General features: G+C 45.4%; 1 long non-coding RNA gene across 3 annotated transcripts; it reads right to left on the reverse strand.

Annotated features, from left to right (window-relative positions):
* Positions 1–4379: 4379 nt before the first annotated feature.
* On the reverse strand, positions 4380–21419 carry LOC146194706 (uncharacterized). Of its 3 annotated transcripts, none has more exons than XR_014705471.1 (6): positions 21130–21419; positions 18891–18970; positions 18359–18439; positions 12294–12366; positions 5150–5257; positions 4380–4468 (listed from the first exon to the last, which is right to left on the reverse strand). It is a non-coding gene; the product is annotated as an uncharacterized LOC146194706 (long non-coding RNA). The 3 variants fall into 3 exon arrangements; XR_014705469.1 differs by having other exon boundaries at positions 21114–21417; XR_014705470.1 differs by lacking the exon at positions 21130–21419 and adding an exon at positions 19084–19281.
* Positions 21420–22853: the final 1434 nt, after the last annotated feature.

Consider the following 22853-nt stretch of genomic DNA (forward strand, 5'->3'; position numbering starts at 1 on the left):
CCAATTGCTCTTAGAACGAGGTGTCGTATCGCAAAGGGCATCACGAAATTCCGGAGAGGTCAAGCTCAGGTTCTGGTAACAAACTTCACCGAAGAATACCGGCATCTCAACAAGGGCACGACGGTCGCCTTTCTCGACGAATTAGCGGACCTCAAAGATGTATTCTCCCTCCACGACCAAACGCTCGAAGACGCGCCGGACCTATTCCGTCAGCCCACATTTGACATCAACCCGGCATTGACCCACAACAGGAAAGACCAGATTCTCAGTCTGCTTCGAAGCTACGGGGAGTGCTTCTCATCGTCATCGAAGGTACGACAAACACCACTGGCCAAGCATCGCATAATAACAGACGAACACGCCCGACCTCTGCGCCAAAGCCCTTATCGTGTATCGCCGCGAGAACGCCAGGCCTTTCGCGATCAAGTTGAGGAAATGCTGCGTGATGACGTAATCCAGCCATCGAACAGCCCATGGGCGGTACCAGCCGTTTTGGTCAAGAAGAAAGACAGCACACTTCGCTTCTGCGTTGATTACCGCCGCTTGAATAGCATAACAAAGAAGGATGTCTACCCGCTTCCCCGCATCGACGACACTCTCGACCGGCTCTGCAATGCAAGATACTTCGCATCGATGGACCTGAAGAGCGGATATTGGCAAATTGAGGTCGACGAAAGAGATCGCAAGAAGACCGCATTCATCACACCGGACGGCCTTTATGAACTTAAGGTGATGCCATTTGGCCTCTGCTCCGCACCAGCCACGTTTCAACAAGTAATCAACACAGTCCTGGCAAGCTTGAAGTGGCAAATTTGTTTGGTATATTTGGACGACGTTGTTGTCTTCTCGTCAAACTTTGAAGACCACCAAAACGACTACAGACAGTGCTGGAAGCCATCAAGTCATCGGGGCTAACGATAAAAGCAGATAAGTGTCATTTCGCCTACGAAGAACTCCGATTCCTAGATCACATCGTTAGCAAGGACGGTATTCGCACAGACCCGGAGAAAACAGCTGCAATCGCACAATTCCCACCGCCTGCCGACAAGAAAGCTGTGCGCCGATTCCTTGTGCTGTGCGCTTATTATCGACGATTTGTCAGAAACTTTTCGCTGATCGCCGAACCGTTGACGCAGCTTACAAAGGCTGACGTACCTTTTAAATGGGAAGCGCCGCAAGGAGAAGCCTTCGACGAACTTAAGCGCCGCCTGCAATGCCCTCCTGTACTTAGCCACTTTGATGAAAACGCCGAGACCGAAATTCACACCGACGCGAGCAGTGTAGGCCTAGGAGCCATTCTCGTCCAGAAGACTGGCGGACAGGAAAAAGTAATCGCCTACGCTAGCAGGTCTCTCACAAAAGCCGAAGTAAATTACTGGACGACCGAGAAGGAGTGCCTTGCGATCATCTGGGCTACTTCTAAGTTTCGTCCATACCTCTACGGCCGACCATTCAAGGTGGTAAGCGACCATCACGCGCTCTGCTGGCTGGCTAATTTGAAAGATCCTTCCGGCCGCCTTGCCAGATGGAGCCTACGACTTCAAGAATTTGACTTGACTGTAGTCTATAAGTCGGGCCGGAAGCATTCCGACGCAGACTGCTTATCCCGCGCTCCCGTCGATTCTCCCCCGAAGGACGATGACGATGACGCCTTTTTGGGACCGGTAAGCGCCAGCAGTTTCGCAGAACAACAGCGATCAGACCCTGAGCTGAAAGCGCTAGCCGATTACTTGGAAGGAAAGACCGCTTCCCCTCCTGGTGTGTTCAGGCGACATTTATCATCCTTCACGTTAAGCAATGGCCTCCTCGTGAAGAAGAACTTTACACCCAACAAGACCGCGCAGCTTCTCGTAGTGCCTAAAACCCTTCGGCAAGAAATTCTGCAGGCGTTGCACGATGAGCTTACAGCAGGCCACCTCGGATTTGCGCGCACGTTGCGTCGAATCCAGGAGAAGTATTACTGGCCGCGACTGCCTGCCGAAGTTTCCCACTACGTGAAGACGTGTCATGAGTGCCAACGACGCAAGACGCCGCCGATCAGACCAGCAGGACTACTAAACCCGATTCCGCTCCCAATCCTGCCCTTTCAACAAATTGGGATGGATCTCCTCGGCCCCTTTCCATCTTCGTCTATGGGTAACAAGTGGATCATCGTAGCCACTGACTACCTTACCCGTTACGCCGAAGCAAGCGCACTACCAAATGGTACCGCGGCAGAAGTCGCCAAATTTTTTGTCGAACAAATTCTCTTGCGACACGGCGCCAAAGAAGTGCTCATCATGGACAGGGGAACGGCGTTTACTGCAGAGTTGACGCAAGCCATCCTGGAATACAGTCACACAAGCCATCGACGAACAACTGCGTACCATCCCCAGACCAATGGCCTTACGGAGCGCCTGAACAAAACGATCGCGGACATGATCGCTATGTACGTCGACGCTGAACACAAGACCTGGGACGCCATCTTGCCGTACGTGATCTTCGCGTATAACACGGCAGTCCAGGAGACGACCAGAGCGACCCCGTTTAAGCTTGTGTACGGCAGGGAGCCCACGACGACGCTCGACGCAATGCTGCCGCACGTAACCAACGAGGACAACCTTGACGTCGCCGCCTACCTGCAGCGTGCAGAGGAAGCCCGACGACTTGCACGGCTGCGTATTAAGGACCAACAGCGCACCGACAGCCGACGATACAATTTACGACGACGCCACGCAGAGTACAATCCAGGAGACCAAGTGTGGGTTTGGACACCAATTCGCCGTCGCGGATTAAGTGAAAAGTTGTTGCGTCGATACTTTGGGCCGTACAAAATCCTTCGCCGCGTCGGACCACTGGACTATGAAGTCATTCCCGACGGAACGTCAGCATCACAACGGCGACGCGCACGCCCAGAAATTGTACATGTTGTGCGACTGAAGCCATATTACGCGCGTTAAAGAATCTGTGGTGTTTAAATTTTGCAGTGTTTATGTTTAAGTTTCTTTGTTCTGGAACATCGAGGGGATGTTTTTTTAAGGGGGGAGTAATGCCGCGAAACCATCAAGACAGTATTTGTTGTTTTTTAACAGCCGCCGGCATACAGGCTTATCACTCCGATTCTGGACCGTGTATTAGTTCCGTAATCTTTGTTAATGCTCGATGTCGCGAGTCACACCTTTATCAGTTTTGTTGTAGCGCAAGATGCACCCAGATCTGTCTCGAAGGTTCCGGCCACTTGGGTGTCTTTCCACAATGTTCCAGCCCGTGTTGGTAGCTGTTTGCAACGTTATCTAGATTGTTCTGTGCAGCCTTTAAATTGAGCGTTGCCGAGTGTGACGGGCATTCTTTGTTCGACGATCGACGAGCACGTTTGTTTCTATCTCCGCCGCCGAGTTGCTTAGTTCTTTTGCGGGCGCAAGTCAGCCCAAATAAACAGTTTCTTTGGTGCAATCAGCGACCCTTCAATTGTGTCGTCGACCTCGTCACCACTACGTGACAATATCGTCACGTAGTGGTGACAAGGCCGTTCACACCAAAACAAGAGACAGCTTGATGGTACTGAAATTACTCTTTATTGGGCTGATTTGCGCGTCGCAGTCGCGGCCAGTAGTACTGCTCCTGGATTCGACGCAACGTGCGAGCAAATCCGAGGTGGCCAGCAGTGGGCTCATTATGCAACGCCTGCAGAATTTCGTGCCGGAGGTTCTTAGGCACTACAAGAAGTTGCGCAGTCCTTTTGGGTGCGAAGTTCTTCACGAGGAGCACATTGCTTAACGCGAAGATAAATGCCGCCTGAATACACCAGGAGGGGAAGCGGTCTTTCCTTCGAAGTAATCGGCTAGAGCTTTCAGCTCAGGGTCTGATTGCTGTTCTGCGCAACTGCCGGCGCTTACCGTTCCTAAAAAGGCGCTGTTGTCATCGTCCTTCGGGGGAGTGTCGACGGGAGCGCGTGATAAGCAGTCTGCGTCAGAATGTTTCCGGCCCGACTTATAGACTACACCCTGTCAAAACGTACTACAGAAATACTACAGGAAAAATTCCTGTAGTTTGTAGTTTGTCGTATTTTCCGCATGTCGTAATTGTGTTGTTTGTCTTGTGTAGTATTTCTGTAGTCTGCAGTTGTGTAGTGTGTAGCAATTCTGTAGTCTGTGTTATGTAGTGTGTCGCATGTCTCTAGTCTGTTTTTTGTAGTGTGTCGCATGTCTGTAGTCTGTCTTTTGTAGTGTTGTCCTTCTGTAGTCTGTCTCCTCGTGTGTAGTATTTGTGTAGTAAGGTGCATTTCTGTAGTCTGCCTCGTCAAGTAGTTGCTATTAACAAATTAACATGCAGCTGCGGAGCACCAGTCTAGCTCTGCATGCCATGCATTCTTAAGTATGGCCATGCACATCAAAAACACCTTACTTGGGGCAAAACAATTTATTAGCACAATACTCCTGGGTGATGACGTTCCTTTTTCTTCTGCTTGTGCGAGTTCAGCATGCCCTAGCTGAAGAAGAGAAAGACTGTGAGACTGCATGCCCATAAGAAATATACGTAAGCATTGCAGAGCTCAAAAGTATGCAACGTGTCAACAGAATGTCACCTAGCTGTGCAGACCACTGCAGAATTCGGGAGACATCTGTTGACTGCGACAACACATTTCGCATGCACTGCATAGCTCGAATGACCAATTATGAAGAAAACCACACCATTTTTATAAGCACAATATGCTTCCTTGATAACAGATAGTGAACTCTCACCTATCCTGATCTTGTTAACTTGGCAATTTAGTCAACTTAGTGCTAGCAAAAGTGCATAGCTCCAATGATGTCCAATGCTGGTTAATTGGAGGCACTTATTTGTGCACCAATTAATACAGATCTCTGTCTTTCGCAACTCCTAGATTTAGGCTATGCAATTCTCGGCAGATCAGTGATGCACGAGATGGATGAGAGGCGTTATTTTTTCCTGCCTGCTGGCTTGTTTGCTAACTGCATTGCAACAGGTGATGTTCGTTTTGCTCTCCTCTCACTGGCAACATATCAGAAGAGCTCGACGAGGAAGACAATCACCACACCCATGATGACAATCATTACCTGCTACTGTGATGCTTAACAAATAGCAGCCAACCACTTATTTCTGCCTAAACTGGACAGAAGAATCAACATGACCATGAGAAGATATTTACCGCCACAGGTCAAAGCACTTCTCGCCAGGTACCTTGCCACCTTTTTGTGGCGCTTCTGCAGCTCATCGGCAGGGCAGGCCTTCACCTTGAGGTAGTGCCACAAGGAATCTGCAAAATTAGGTAATAGGTAATATCAGTGTGGTTAAATATCAATATTACAATCGGACTTGGTACAAAGCTACAAACGCTCATCCATAATACTACAGTGCAGATACAACCTGCAAAGTAATATAGGAACGAAGTGAAAGCAAGAACAATGCATGCAGCATCAATGACCGATACAACTCGACTATTTACACAATTACTGTGAGGGGATGGGGAATTATAGCCATTTGGACAACAAATAATTTAATGCAATTAGAAATTGTGGCACTGTTTGCACTATATACTACAGAAAGTAGTGCAATATGGATTGCAAGGTAAGTCTGCATCAATTATCGGCATCATAAGGCTAGTTGCTTCCACTGTAGGACAAAGTACTGCCCCACTGATTTTCAATTATCACTATTTTGCTTTACCTGCAGCCATCTGCCCTGCTTCAAGCATACTAACCATATCTCCCAACCAAATTCTTTTCTATTCACAGCTTACAATTTCCTCCTCCCTGAAACTGCTCTGCTACTCAAACTGACAATAAGTTTCTCTTATACCCTATTTACTCGGCTAGCTTAATCACGGTTACCGAACTTAACCACGGTTAACCACCAATCGCGGTTCGCTGCTGTTACACAGCTCACTGCCGTTCTCGGTTACAGCAGCTATTGCCCATTAAGTACAACAGCCGAAGCGACGCAGTGATTGGCAGATTGAAGCTGCATTTACAAATATCCTATTTCCGACGAGGCGCCAACAGCGTGGTCAAGCACCACACAAGGGCAGCACCTCCTCGACCACCGTAAACATCATTGCGGTGGCCCCTCCTCCCGCAAACCGTCCGCGAACAAAACAGCATATCGCTAGTGCCAATGTCAGAAATGAAGCAAGCAAAATTAGTTGGTGTCTGGAATACTGAGTAGATTACCAAAATTGAATCACTCTTAAGAATCGCTGACCAGTGGCAAATTGCTGCTAAAAGCAATAACCGCGACAAGCAAGTTTCAACTCAAGCCAAGCCAGCTGCCGCCGGTGCAAATTGGGCTCAACTGCCCTGCTTGTACTAGCTCTGTGATTTTTGATTTTCAAAAGTTAACCATATCATTCCTTTACTATGGCAGATTAGGATTCATAAAGGTAGTTTCATGAGTAGACCAATTAGGAAAGCGTCGCTTAGTACCAAAGCACCGACTGCCGCTTGTGCTTAGAAACGGTTTGGATTATGCCTGGAGAGTAGTTCAGCCCTTTTTATTTTATTTTATTTATGGCGCTGAGTTTGCCACACGGCATAAAAGGTGGTGGTAGAGTCACAGGAATGTGTGGAGTGCGGCCATGTGCAAGAAGTCACATAAACTACAGGCATAAATGTTGTTTGTTATCCATAAGCGGAAATGAGAGTCATTAGTCGGTGAAAGTCCAGCTTTTTGTAAAATGATCTTGTGTATATGCGAAGTTCCTGGGCATGTCCATATTAGATGCCAGACAGTGGTGTCGCAAGTGGGTTCTCCGCAGTGTGGGCATTTGTCGGGAACTGGAATCATAGTACTTTGCCACTGGTGTTAGTTCAGCACTTCTGAAGCCGATTACTGCTGGAATTACCCGGCAAAGAGCTGCATTGGCATCTTCGCTATGACTTCAATAGTGTGTGGCTACAGTACATGGGTGGATGTAGTAACTGATTAAGCAAAAATGAATACGAAAAACTTAATGTATAAGAAAAAGGTCAACACTGTTAAACTTCTGGGTCAATTGCTAGCGCATGAAAGGAGGACAATGATATGAATGACTTGAAGTGTGCTTTTCATACGACGACTCTTTTTGATAGACTTTCCGCTGCTCCAAGCACCAATTCACTCTAAAGAACAATTATTACCGGCAACTATAGGGAACTAGGAATCATATTTCTAGCCCTATGTACCTGAAACTTAAGAGACAGAAATTCATCGTATAGTTCTTTGTAACATTCTCTTATAGTGCGCTGCCAAGCTTTCATCTTGGTCGATAAGAAAAGTGTCACACCTGTTTCCTCGTATAGATTCATCAATGTCATTCACAGGTTAATATACACATGAAGGCTTTTAGGAGTGCTCTTATTTTGTTCTTTTCGCTGTGTAGGAGAGGTGCATGAGCACAACTGCAACGTTCTCCATGAGCGCTTAGCAAAATTTGAGCAATCTGCTACTTTTTTATTATACTGGAACATTTTTATTTAAATTCAAGTCATAACTGCTTATTTTGCAACCCTCATAGACAAATCCACTTTGGGGCTATAAACTCCATATACCATATGTACCATACTAAAATATACTGTTCGATCATAGGTAGGTTTTACGTGAATATTTAATTCGTTCTGCAAGTTCCTGATGACTTTCAAAAGAAAATTTATTGATCTGAGAAATAACACTGCATAACTTTGCCGGGATACTAATGATGTTCACTCGCTTTATAGGACTGGTTATGAAGTCACTCATTGAAACTCGTGAAAGTGAAAACAGAAAAGCTACATCAGAAGACTGCGCCTGTTTTGGCAATATCGGGCTGGAGTGACTGCTTAAGATAAATACAGTTACCTTCGCAGCAGCTTTTGTGTCCTTTTCTGTACGAACACATGGGCACTGCAGGTGAATGGGTTGTCAAGGAGTTTTGATTAAACTTCTTATGAATGGACAGTATATAAAACAAACGTCCACAAATTGCAGGTGTTTGCTATTGCGCTCTTCGCTGTGCGGCCAAAAAGTAGGTGCGACAATTAAGGGTTGTGAACTACCTGATCAAGTTGCAGTGCAGATGTGCAATGCACGTTAGCTGCAAAGGCAATTTGTCGCTGAAGGGTCTACTTGTAGTGCTCACGCTGCCCTTTGCACTCATCTTTATCAGACAGTAAGAAACATATAAAAACAGGTGCCATTTTCTTTCTTGTGCCTCGTGGTGTAACTGACCATACCACAGCTTGCAGGAATATCCAGAACTATGCTTGAAAACAAAACAGACGGCTAGGGTTTTTGCCTACACCCCAAAAGTCATTGCTGTCACCAGTGCCACCGCATCTCCACTGATGTCTCTGGCTGATGCTTGTCTATATAGTACCAAAAGTGTGAGCAAAATGGCATCTAGCTCTGCAGACCCACTGTAGAATTAGGGAGCCATCTGTTTACAGGTTAGAACACATTTCGCATGCGCTGTACTACTCTAATGTTCACTTATGAAGAAAACTGCACCATTTGTTATAAGCAAAATGCACTTCCTTGAACAGCATGTGGGACAAAATGGTGCATGGTACCCAGAACAGCAGTGCAATGACGACAAACACGAAAACAGAAACACTACACAAGGACGCACTACCAATTATAACACAAAACGGAACCCCAGCTTTCACTTTCACACCCAAGTACATCAAACTAAAACAACTCTTCTTTCCTAATTACGCAGATATACCTGGCCAGCCATAGATGTTAGTAACCCTCCCATCCAAGGTGAGGGGTGGACTTTTTTTATTTCCCAAACTTGCCATAAGGCATACTATAGAAAATGCTTTGCATAATTTTTGAAATATAGTTTGCGAAATAAAAAAAAAGTTCACCCCTCACATTGTCTGCGCAAGACAGTTACAACTTCTGCCACTTAGACACACACTAAAAGATCACCACACATCTGCAGCTGCCATGAATCACGTTCACTCACAATACAGCTAAAATGAGAGTTCAGTTCATGAGCCTTAAAATGAAAAAACACATCAAGGCAACCCTTCCTGCAGTCGCTGATCGCTTTGGCCAGTCTGCTCAGCGGCAGTTCTTTACATAACATGATGACATTTTCTCTACTAGCTTTCTTCTGCACAAGCAGAAAATTCTTAATTCTTCCTGAAATTCTTCGCGGTCGCCTTCTCTTCATATAGGCCAGCCAGAACCACTTTGAAGCCCCTTTTTCCGTTTGAAGAAGACGAAAGTTATCATCTAAAAACATTATTTAGAGTATGTTCCTGCAGTACTAGTTCCATCTTCCGAGAAGTCCTTGGGGTACAATCCAGCCCATCCAATATCCCACCCTGATCCACACAACCCTGGGGGCTTTGCAGGGGTTCCGGCTAGCCAATACTAACAGAAGGTGACCCAGGCAATTAAGAATTGTGTACTTGTATACAACAAAGCTAGTAGATCAAAAGCCATCGCAGTATGTAATGAACCGCAGCTGACCAGATCGGCCAAGGTGATCAGTGATTGCAAGGGTTGCCTTGATGCATTTTTTCCCTGTTAAGACTCAAACTGGATTTGCCTTTTAGATGCATTGTGAGTGAACGCAATTTGTGGCAGCTCCAGATGTGTGGTGATTTTTTTAGTTTGTGTCTTAGTGGTGGAAGTTATGAGTTCTGTTTGGAAGATGTGAGTGATGGATTTGGTCTTGTATTCACTGCTTGAACAATACCTGGGATGTGAGGGTTGCAAACATTTACTGTTGGCCAGACATATCTGCTTAGGAAAGAAGAGGTGTGCTAATATGAAGGACTTGTGTGTAGAGAAGGAAGTTGTGGCGTTAAAGACCAAGTTTGCATTCTGTTTTGTATTACAGTTGGTAGTGTATGCCGGCGTTGTGTTTCATTCATAGTGTTTGTCTTTGTTGCACCACAGCATCCGCCTAGCATTCGGGAGGTACCGGGTTCGAACCCTGGTGCCGCCGGTTACCCACCGGTTTTTAAATAGGTACAAGCTTTCCCCCGGCCTGGTGCTCGGCTCTTCTGGGGTGAAATGCTTGGGAAAAGGGGTCATGGCCCAAATAGTTGAGCCGATGTGGCAGTGATACGTTCCGCCATCGGACAACAATAAGTCCGCCTTGCGCGGCAACAGCCCATTATGTGGCCCTTTTTTTTTCTCGCAAAGTCAGACAGGCCGGAGGATTCGGACTTGCCGTGGGACTGCAGTGATCTCTGAGAAGTGAACTTCATCAGTGACAGTGAACCTTTACGTCTTTCGACAAGCTGGCTTAAAGCGTTTTGCACTTGAAACAAGGCTTTTCTGAGTTTTCGCGTGTGCAGGACATGACTCGTTTTCAGTTTTGAACTCCGTGAAGCATGGTAACTCGAACCACCTTTGCAGGCTGAAGTGTTCGAAACTATTTTGCCCAGAAGGAGCGCAGCGGGGTTTGCGGAGCCTCTTCCAAGCGTTAAACCTGGAAAGCGCATAAAAACAACGGACAACAGAAAGAGACAGACACACGAGCGCTTTCTGTTGTCCGTTGTTTTTATGCGCTTTCCAGGTTTAACATGTCTAACCAACTCGCCCAAACGCTGCCATTCTTCCAAGCGCACACCCCTGTGAGAGCCGGGCGCCAGGCCGGGGGACGCTTGTACCCATTTTTACCGGTGGGTGTCCGGCGGCGGGTTTCGAACGAACCACCTCCCGGAGCCGAGACGGACGCCCTAACCACTATACTCATCATGTTAACTCAGAAAGTCAGTCAACTTGGACTCTGCATGTTTCTAGCAAAAGTGTATAAAACTCTATGGTGTTCTATAGACATTTAGTTCCACACCAGTCAATACAACATTGGCATTCATAAAACCTAGCTTTGAGCGGTGCAATGCTCGGCAACTCAGTGGTGCAAACGATAGACGAGAGGTGTTGGGAGCTTTTTTCCTGCCTACAGGCATATATTTTGCTGACTGCATTGCAGTAGCTAGTGTTCCTGTTGCTGGCTTCTTACTTGAGAAATATGAGAAATGTTTAACAGCAAAAATAATTCAACAAATGATGAGAATCATAAACTGCTACTTGTGAACAAATTATAGCAGCCAAGCACTGCTGCAACCTAGAGTAGCTCATCTGGAATGGGAGGGTGAGATCGCAATCAACCCATCAAGTTGACCCTTGGAACAGAGCGGCATCAGAGCTGCCATCCCAAAGCCGAATAATTTGGAGGGGTTGTTAAAAAGGTCTTAACATCTGTGTCTTGTGCTTTCACACAATGCAGTAGCTTAGTACTGCATGCTGATGCATATGTGCCAGATGATAATAATAATAATAATAATAATAATAATAATAATAATAAATTGGTTCACAGGAAGGGAAAGGCGCAGTAACTGTCACACTTGCTCTGTGGACACCCGAACCGCGCCGTAAGGGAAGGGAGGAAGGTGGGAGTGAAAGTGGAAAGAGAGAAATAGGAGCCATAGTGGAGGGCTACGGAGTAATTTCGACCACCTGGGGATCTTTAACGTGCGCTGACATCGCACAGCACACGACGCCACTTCGTTTCGCCTCCATCGAAACGCAGCCGCCGCGGTCGGGTTCGAACCCGGGAACTCCGGCACAGTAGTCGGGCGTCTTACCACTGCACCACCCCGGCGGGGCCAGATGATAGAGGCGAAAATAAGAAATTAGTCATTAAAATAAGAAATTAGTCATTTAGCAAAAAGCAAAGTGCCCAGAAGAAATGAGCATGGGCAGGACATGTAGTGTGAGGAGAGGATAACCAATGGACGCTTAGCATAACAAACTACATTCCAAGGGAAGGAAAGCTGAGCAGGGGCAGCAGAAAATTAGGTGGGTGGATGAGGTTAAGTTCGCAGGGGTCAAGTGGATGCAGCTAGCACAGGACCAGGTTAAATGGAGGAATATGGGAGAGGCCTTCGCCCTGCGGTGGGTGTAGTCAGGCTGCTGATAATGATGAAGGTGCATGTATATGATTGACAATCTTGTCAAATGAAAATAAATATGTAAAATAAATATCAATGAGACAGCTGTACAGTGCAGTAGAGAACTACATTGACTGCCCAGAGAGCTAGCCTTGAAGACAGAATGTGGAGCTCGAAAGGCTGCCCACATAACCATCACACTACCTCTCAGCAGGAGTGACTTGTGGTCAGTGGGCTGCCAAAGCTCAATGAATCAGGAAGACTGCATTTGTAATAAACGCTCAAACTCATTAAGTTAAACTCATTGAGTTATGTTTATTTTTCACCCCCAAGGAATAAATACTGGTGCAAAAGTGCTGAAGACCATCTAAGATTACTATAAAACCTCCAATAATTTTTTCGGTATAATGAGCAGAAACACACCTTTTGACTGCTTTCCTGCCTGTTGTGAGACTGCAGCATCACCCAAAGAGGCCTTGGCACTCACAGTGGTTCACTGTTATTGAAACAAAAACAACAATTAGTGTTTTGCACACACAAATGTTCTACCCATAAAAAGGTTTTTTAAATGTGCAACAACAGCACAGCACATTCTAGTACAAAAAAAAAATGTTTTTCTTTAGCTACAGTAAAAGAAAATTTTAGCAGTGAAAGAACAGCTAGCATGAACAGAACAACTTTGAAGGAAATATTTAAGATCTGTCATAACATCAATTATGATATACTAAAAGAAGTGGCTCATGAAAGGGGTGCGTGAGGTGTGGTCCGCACAGAGTGCAGCGCTCAGAGGGTGCAGCTGGGCAGTGAGAGAAAGGAAGTGGTGGGGAGCAAAATGAATTATTGTCTTAAAGCACGTATTGGTACTGCTGAGACACTGGCTGGAGAATGCGACCTTCTCGTAAACTAATTGTTCTGTTTGGAGTTCTTGAAAACACAGGCCTTAGTTTATGCCAGACTCCATGTCAAATTAATATTGAACTGGGCCTGTGCACGCGGGTGCGCCCTGAAAACACCAGCATTAATCCGATACCCATCAGAAACCCCTGCACAAAAGCATGTTAGACGACATCAGTCAGCAGCCGTACTGCCATGCCTCTTTTTCTTTATGTGCAGTTCAGTCTCCTTTCCCAAGCGGGCATTGCTGGCAGTATCTCTCCGGCAGTTGTCTTGTTCATTTATCTCCTGTGCCTTTCTCGCTCCTCGATCCAGTCCCATCCGCCTCACAATTTCAAACTGCAGAAAGGCACAGAATGCCTGTTGTTGAGTGGAATGGCAAGTCAGATCATGACGTGCTGACCACAAAAAAAATGAGAAGGAGGGCACTTTTAGAAAGGCCAGGTGCTTTAAAAGGCGAATTGAGAACATACCCAAGGGTGCTCACATAGTGCATTATTCTCTCTGGAAAAGGCAAAGTCATTGGTAAAATGAGAAATTCAACTGAAAGCATTAACAAAATTGAGCCTGGGGATGCTCCCTGTCTCCCAGCTCCAAAATGCTATTTGGCGCTCAACATTTTCTTTTGGTATGGCACCAATGAGCATTGGTAACTTTGCAGTCTAGATGCGGAAATCAATCTGCACCTTTTTGAGGTACAAGTGGACTTCCAATACTTCTCATTCTGGGCAATCACCTGTCTTAATTAAGCCGCTTAGTTAAGTTAGTGAATGTCCTCGCAACTTACACATGCTAGTGTTTCTGCCTTTTTTGGAAATATGTTCTTTTGACGTAATGTTTTATTGAATTGTCATTCCTGGGGCAATATCGCTGCGTCTAAGGGTTAAAAAGAAAAAAAAAACACTTTACTTGCTCTGCATGGTTGGGTGCAAAAGCAAGCTTGACTTCAAAGGAAACCATGAGGACAGAGAAGGAAGTTACGATTTGGTGCTTAAAACATGGGGAGGGAGAAAGGGTGCTGCTCCTTTGCACCAGGTGCGGGTGACCCTAGAGACGCCAGTGCTAAAAGAAACAAATGCATTCCTGTAAAATGTACCATTTCATTGAGAATATATTTTGAAAAATCTTCAATCATTTTGTGGAAAATTCTTTTCACCATGTCCAGAACAGCTGCTCCTGAACAAATTTACGACAGTGTATTGGTGAAACAGTAGCAACAGCCAGAAAAGTAAACTATTGCTCAAAGCAGTGAGAATGCAACTCGACACTATTACATCGCACCACTGGCTTGTGACAGTGTACTCAAGTTCCCATCTTAGCATCTTCTTTAGGGAGAAGTACACGTGCCCTCATAACCCCGTGTACATTCCCCCTCCCTCGTAACTTAACGAGATTGGAGGAGGTTTCCCTTAGAAGGATAAGAGCTGGGGCGGCCCTTACCCCGTCGGTAACATGCCGATGGCAATCTCAAGCAGACATCGGACCAACCACATGCCCGAAGTGTTCCACACCAGCTGAAGAAGTGAGCATTCGCCACCTGCTGTGGACTTGTGCAGGGACAAAGGCATCAAGGACACAGATTCTGCGGGAAGTGGGACTAACCACAAGGGAAGAGGACTTCTCTAAATGGCTCACCGACAACAATAAGAGCGGGCGCCTGCTCCAGTTCCTTACGGAAAATATTTTACATCAGTTTCTATAATATGCCTTATGGCAAGCCTTCGATAAAAAAAAAGTGATGACGAACTTCACCTTCCCTCTCAAGGCCGCCTGCCAAGCTTGATAAATTTCTAGTGTGCTATCCAGCTGTCCTGATGTTGATGGTCATGACATAGAAGAGCGCACACTACCAGTGAGAAAGCGCATCGTGCTGTCGCAGAGCTATCGGACGGCCGAAATTAAGTGATGTTTTTCCTGTTTATTTTTTTTAATACCATGAAGTTATTATTTGTCAGTCACATACATCCCATCCTGCCAGTTTGGGCAACACGACCTAAGGCATTGCATCAGCCATTAACATGCTCACTTGTTCTTCAATACTGTCTTCAGCATTGTTTCTGCAATGGGTTCGGCATTTTTTTCAGTGAGTCCCCTGACAACAGCTTTAGTTTAATGACTGGATACATTGTCCCTTATGCAAATGTCATGAGGAGATTGTTAGGAATATGAATCACAAACATAATCTTCATTATGGGAAATGAAAGGTGATAAATAATAGTATCTGCTACAAAAAACCCAGTTCACACTGGAGGAACACATCAGCGGCATGAACAAAACACATTTGCCAGCAAGCCAGAAATTTTTTCACTACAAACTTGTTTCCAAAGAGCTGAGAAACAAGGCACGTTGCCGGGCTGTTGCCTCGGGCAACAAAAATTAAATGCAGACAGCGTCTGTCAGCATTATTTGACTTTTTCGCCAGCTGAGCAAAACTTCGGCAACAACACACCACCACAGCATGCACATGGGAGATCAAATGGTAGCGTAACTCCCATAGAAGCCTGCGTGTCGACTCTGAGCGAGGCTTTAGTTTCCCGGCGCCCCCTGCGAACTGTGAGGCACAACAAACACGTGACGTTGCTTGTGACGTCACAGTGACGCACTTTTGGCGGGGAATTTGATTGTCTTTTTACTTATGAACGAAAAACAAGGCCAACAACGACGGAGGCAGAACGATGCTCGAATAAGGCAGAAAAATGGACACCGTAACTGTTCAGCCAACTTTACTTGACATGGATTTCTACTGTCAAGTTTTACGTTAACTGAAATGTTACCGCATCTTAAACCCCCTTATCATAACATCATTCTGCCTTCGCCGTCATTAGCCTAGTTTTTCGTTGCACACATGTAAATGCATTCTGGGGCTTATTTCTTCGAGCACGTTTGTGAACAAGGGCCTTCAAGTGAATTCGGCAAGCACATGGATAGAATCACATGGCTTGAGGCATTTCACTAAGGGCATAAATGAGTGAAGCTGTGCTGCATAGAAAGCCAGCCTTTATTAATTCACGATTACTTACATAGACGCCTCATGACAATGAAATCTTTAAGTATAGGAAAGCGACCACCGCTCATTCGTCACGTCTTCATGAAATCCTCGTGATAACAAAATGACCTGAGCGTAGGTCATCAAACGAGACGCGGTGAGATTATAAAAGGGTAAAAGATCTTGCTAACAAACAAAGTACATATCAGTGTCAAGTTCAGTTCAGTTCAGTCGTGTCCGACTCTTCGTGACCCTATGGACCATGTCACGCCACGCATCAGTGTCAAAGAACAACACAAACAAACGAACGGAATAACTAACGATAGCGCTAGAACGCCAACCTGTAAGAGCTTAGGTAAGCAATTCAAATTGGGATTGCTAGTATTTAGAAGTTAATGCGTCAGAGAAGTGAAAATATCTACGATATAGCTTCGCTCCAATAAATCTCCCCCTGTTCATGATTCCATTATTTTATTCGCGCTTCATTTGTCACTGAGAGGAGTAAATGTGAGGTTACACATTTACAACTTAAGCATTTAACATGTTCATGTGAAAGATCCAATTGACAATAGGAACATCACTGTAATAACAGCTAAAGCACGTTCAGCGAATGTTGGTGCGGTAATACGACACAGTAAGCAAAACACGCAGCAAAGAAAGCGGAACGGAAAGCTTTCAGCAATGCGACACGCGTCTTGGGGGCAATAAAATCTCACCTTCACTGCTCAATTAAAACATGCAGCGATACGCCGCTCATGCAGACGTGTAACCGTAAAACAAGCCACCACTTTTGCGACGTGCCTGGGAGGCCGAGCCGAGCCGCCGAGCTGTGGCACAGCATTGTCCCATTGCAGAAATCAGTTTCTCATCGAGCACAGACAGTCTTCGCCTTGCTGTAAAGCTCTACCAAAACCAGCAGAATGAAATACTGACTGTTTGTTACAGATAACCCACTCTGTACGCAGCACGCAACAATGAACGTTGAACCGGGGCCGATGACGCACCCATTCCGCGGATGAAAAAAGCTTTGGTCTGAGCCATAGCTGAGCTTTGGGTAACTACGCATCGGATAATAAGTGGCCGAGAGAGGCCGCCAGAAACTAGTTAAAATAATATTAAAAATGTGACACGTTTTTTCTTACCCCAGAAACAAAAACTGCATTCATTCCTGAGCGCGAATATTATGTTTACTTTCTAGTTCTTTGGAGTTCTGGCATGGTTCTGGCACATCTTATTTTCTGTGCGCTAGTAATTTGCCTCACAGTTCGCAAGAGCCCTCATCATCGAGTTGATGCCGTTGGCAGTAGGCAGCTGCACGCGTTTTCTTCCAAGTTGCGCGACCAGTTGTACATAGACCTTGGCATGCACTTAAAGGTAACTGACTGTTTTTTAACAGTTTCCATGCATCAAGACAGCACTTAAAGAAAACTCTTCTTCATCGCTTTGTTGCATGCCGTAGTATGGCGCCTTGCAAGCAGTCAGACAGGCTGCCAATGAAACCAGCTGTGCTGGTGCCGCATGTTTCCCTTTCTCCTCCATGCACAGTATTTGACCCCAGAAATGAGCACGCAGGCAGTATGGAACTATACGAGTCGCTATGCTTGAGGAGCAGTAAGGGAGCATTGTCAGCTTTTTTTTTTTTTCAGTGAGACAAGGAGCTCGCCAAGTGTTCCCGTAGAAATTTCCACTGTGTTGCGGGGTGACAGGTACATATTTCCAGACAGTTATTGTTAAAGTGGCGAGATGGTTGCCAAAGCTATGCAAATGTGCTGTTGCCAGACAAAGGTTAACCAAATGTTTCTGCAGTGTGAACCAGGCATAACAGTTTACTTAGTGTGACAATATGCTTCTAACAAAAACAATGACTTGTTTCATCAGACTTGGCACTGAGTCTGACGGTAACTTTTTACTGGACTAAGGATACTCTTATAACAGATAAGATTCTCTATCTGGTTTCATCCAAAAACTTTATAACTTACCATATGAGATCTACATGCTCCTAAAAATATGCCACGGCACCTAATTTAAGCAGTGCTGAGAGGACTCACTGAACAGAATATGGAGCCCATTTGCAGAGGCAATAATAAAGACAGTATCCAAAAAGAAGTAGCACTGCAGCAAAGCACGCCATCTCTTGCTGTACAGGGTTGAAGTGCACATTACGGTAGCTACCGATGCGGCATCTCGGGTAGTTTTCCAGCATACCTGGCCGCAGTCTCGTTCTTTCAGCAGTTAGATCACGGCCGTCCCACTGCTTTGCCAAAGTGCAATATGCACTCCTCTCCATTACAACCATGAACAGCAGAGCTGCCAAATGCCACACTAGAAACTTGTCTGGCAATCACCCATGCAAGAGTGAGAGCGAAATTTTTCATACCTCATGGCACTTTGGCCACAAGCAAGCGGCACTATACAACAGTGCAGCCCTACTGATGCTCTGTGGCAATGAGTGGTGGCCAATTTAGTTTTTTAGCTGACAATACATACCATATACTAGATATTATGTACAAGGCTGAAGCATTCATGTTCTTATCATTTCAGCAAGATTCATAAAAATTCTCTGCCTGTGAGAACATGCAAATATCTGAAAAGCATAAACATTTCTTACCTGATGGCTGTGGCAGAGGTAGAAGTGGTGCAGTGCTGCTGTGGGACCTATGGTTTGTACTAGCTGAAGGCTTGTTCGGGACTGAAAGTTAAAGATATACAGTGAATTGTTTAATTTCTAACAGATATCTCTGACACTTTCGAAATTTCGCCACACTCTACAACTAATATTTATGCAACTAAAGCGGAGAGGAAGTACAAAATTCCCCTCATCTTAAGTTTTTTTTATTTCTGAAGACCACTGGTACTATTTTACCCTCCACCTCTGTAAAAGGACACTTCAGAGACACTGACAAATGAGTTTTAAAGGACACTGAAAAGTCAGGTTACACTAGCATGGCCCTAAAGCCACTACGCTAGTCTTAGTGGTTATTAATTTAATTTCATTTACAGTTTATAGTACATACCACTCTGTTTAGCATGCAGTCGGTTCATGCATTTGAATCCTTAGATTTACAGCAGGAAGGTACTTTACAAACGTTATGAATATTTGTGAAGAACATGAGAATATCTGTAAAAGCAAAAACTCACACCTGGTGGCTACAGTGGAAGTATGACCAGTGCAGTGCTGCTGGGGGAACTATGGCTTGTATCAGCTAAGGCTGGCTTGGGACTGAAAGTTAAAGCAGCACATAAGATGCTTTCATTTCCAGCAAGTACCTCTGAAACAGCATCCTAAATTATTCACTCTTTTGCAACTTAGGTGTATGCTATTTGGCTTCTTACATTTGCTTTTTAATTCCCATGGCTTGAGTACTTGCAATTTTTGAAAACCACTGGGACAATTTTACAATCCTCCAAAGTAAGCGGGCACCTTAGAGGGACTGAAAACTAAATTGAAAAGGGCACTGAAAGGAAATGGTGAGTCAGGTTGCACTGATTGCCATACATCAGATGACAGCAATTATGCTCTGTACCAAATATTTGCTTTTATAACCAATATATTTGTATTAAGGCAAAAACCTGCAGCCCCATTAGAGGCACATTTCTCAAAGCGGTCATGAATGACATAAATGTGATAGCTCGCAAGGAACAATTTTAGCTTGTCAGTGGGAAACAGCTATTGCGATATGAGGACAGTAGAGTGGCAATTCAAGAAAAGAATTCAGTTTGCACCTCTGCACCTTGCTAAAACAAGTAAAGCAGTGGCTCTTCTCTGTTGCTTAGCAGTTACACAAGAGCTTGCTTTCTGCAGATTATTTACCCTAACAATCGTATGAAAGCATTGTCAGGCAAAAGGCCAGTCAATTGCTAAACAACATATTGAAAGCATCGTTGCAAGGCAAAAGGCCAGTCAATTGCTAAAAAAAAATTAATGAAAGCATCATTGTCAGGCAAAATGCTAGTCAGTTGCTAAAAAAGAATAATGAAAGAAGAATAAATGAATAATGAAAGATTGTCAGGCGAAAAACCAGTCAATTGATAAAAAAAATTAATGAAAGAATTGTTTCGCGTCGGCGCTGGTATGCGTGCCTCTACAGGGATTCTACTACCTCCAAAACCTCGCCGCACGCTCGTCGGACCACCAAGACAATTTGCACTGCAGCCCCGTGAGACAGCGCAGCCAGAGCTCGACTCTGTGAAACTAAATAGGCTATGAAACTCGCTGCAAAACCCAGTAGAACTGCGTCTAGCCAGACCACAGCTATCCCGCAACCCTTCTTTGTGTGTAAGGGGGGGGGGGGGGGGATCGCGGACTCAGCAAATAGCTTGGTATTGCGCACTTTGTCTCATGATTTGTTTTTCACAAAAGGGGGGGGGGGGAGGGGGTTGTTTATATTGCGCACAATTTGTCCCGTAGTTGCCCATGATTTTTTTTTTCAGAGGTATCGCGCGAACGGGCCCCACAAATCTCTAGATGGACCCTCGGGGTCCGCAGTGTTTATATTGCACACTTTGTGCTGTAGTTACGCATGATTTTTTTTTTTTACAGCTATCGCGCGAACGAACCCCGCAAATCTCTAGATGGACCCTTGGGTCCGCAGTGTTTATATTGCACACTTTGTGCTGTAGTTACGCATGAGTTTTTTTTTTTATTTTTTTTTTTTTACAGCTGTCGCGCGAACGAACCCCGCATATCTCTAGATGGACTCTTGGACTCTTGGGTCCGCAGTGTTTATATTGCACACTTTGTGCCGTAGTTACGCATGTTTTTTTTTTTTTTTTTTTTTTTTTTTTTACAGCTATCGCGCGAACGAACTCCGCAAATCTCTAGATAGACCCTTGGGGTCCGCAGTGTTTATATTGCACACTTTGTGCTGTAGTTACGCATGAGTTTTTTTTTTTACAGCTATCGCGCGAACGAACCCCGCAAATCTCTAGATGGATCCTTGGGTCCGCAGTGTTTATATTGCACACTTTGTGCCGTAGTTACCCATGAGTTTTTTTTTTTTTTTTTTTTTTTTTTTTACAGCTATCGCGCGAACGAACCCCGCAAATCTCTAGATGGACCCTTCGGTCCGCAGTGTTTATATTGCACACTTCGTGCCGTAGTTACGCATGATTTGTTTTTTACAGCTATCGCGCGAACGAACTCCGCAAATCTCTTGGACTCTTGGGGTCCGCGGTGTTTTTATTGCACACTTTGTCCTGTAAGTTAGTCGTGAATTTTTTTTATCCGCGCAAGTCGTGGAATATGTGTCTGCATATTTACTTGCACTGATTTTCAAACCTAAAATATAAATAACTGAATTCACAATGGTGACATGTCTAAATAAGAGCCGCTTGAATGCATAAAGAAGTGGAGAAAGGCTTACCTGTCGATGTACTCACCCCTGCCTCCGACCGCATACCGAGACGACACAGAAACACTCGAGACGACGACGGATCCCCCGCTGTTAGTTAACGACGCTCGCTGGGACTAGGAAAGAAGCTGATGCCGACTTGACACGCAGGTAGAACTAAAATACGGCAGAGAACACAAAACGCGACCTAGCCCACCGAGACCCAACCAAGCCAACGGCCATTTGCAAACAGCTGCGTAATACGGTAACTGTGGAGCAGTGACTCGTGAGAAGGCGCAGACGATATATGCAAATACAAACGCGCCAATAATTATTTGAGGCTATTTTAATATTAAAAAAAACAATTAAACCGGTTTTTGAAAGGTTTTTGAGAGCCAAAATGAAGCTTTAGTTTTTTTAACTTTTAACCAATGGTAAGCATTGGCAGCCCTTCCGCGGGAAGTTTGAAATTGTAGATTGTTGCAGTATGCGTGCTTTTGTCCGCATAAATTAGCACAATGGTATCCTGGCGAGTACTGCCCATCACGTTGCCTTTGCGGAGATCAGAGGGCAGACCTATAGTACATTTTGTTTAAGTGTGAAACCTTGAAACCCCCGGAGGGCCTGTAGATTACCGATTCGGAACAGTGAGAGGCTGCATTGCTTAGCTCTGATCCAGGCCGGCAGCACGCCATCACGGCCTGGGCCAAGGAGGTCGCCGAGAGCCATCGAACGACGACCACCCCCTAGGCGGCTTGAGGGGAAGCGTCCTCTCACGAAGAAAAAACACACCAAATTCTCCTCAATAAAGTTTTCTCCTCCGAGTTTGGGAACGGCGGTAAATGTAATGGTTATGTTATCCTGGGTACACTGCGGTAAATTAGTTTTGAATGTATAATGACCGTCTCATTCCGACAGCGCCTGTTCGGCGAGACTCATTTAAATGTTTTTGTGAAACAAGTTTCGTGCGCGACACATATTATCAGCGAAAAAAATGCGTCCCGCGACACACATCTCTCGAAAGAAATGCGGCGCGCGACATACATTCCGCAACAGAAATTAGTCATGCGACACATCCCACGCAGACATCTGTCGCAAGACAGAACCCGCGACAGATAATACTTCCGTGCGACACAACCAGCGACAGGCCTCGTTGTCGCACGACAATGGACAAGAACAATGTTTGTCGCATGACACAACCCACTACAGACACCTTTGTCACAAGACAAAGGACAAGAGAGAAGCCTTTTTTGCGACAGAACCCACTACAGGCAATTTTGTCGTTGCGACAAAACCCGCGACACAGGCCTCTGTCGCACGACAAAAGCACGACTGAGACGCTTGTCGCACGACAAAAATATGTGTCGCGCGACATATTCACGACACAAAATTCTGTCGCGCATTTTGATCAAGTCGAATTCTTGAAGTCGTATGCCCTACCTGGAAAGGCGGCCGGAGGGATCTTTCAAATTAGCCAGCCTGCAGAGCGCGTGATGGTCGCTACCACCTTGAGTGGTCGGCCGTATAGGTATGGACGAAACTTAGTAGTGGCCCAGATGATCGCGAGACACCCTTTTTCGGTTGTCGAGTAATTGATGTTGTCGGCTTTTGTGAGGAACATGCTAGCGTAGGCGATTACTTTCTCCTGTCCGGCACTCTTCTGGACGAGAACAGCTCTGTAAGGCCGCGGTGGCCCATTCTTTATTGTTTCTGCGCGCGCGCCGCAGAAAGCGGCGATGGAAATTTCTACAAGCTACGAGAACGCGACGCGAC

This window comes from Amblyomma maculatum, chromosome 3 (genome assembly GCF_055883805.1).
Source record: "Amblyomma maculatum isolate TAMU_Amacu chromosome 3, ASM5588380v1, whole genome shotgun sequence".
NCBI lineage: Eukaryota > Metazoa > Arthropoda > Arachnida > Ixodida > Ixodidae > Amblyomma > Amblyomma maculatum.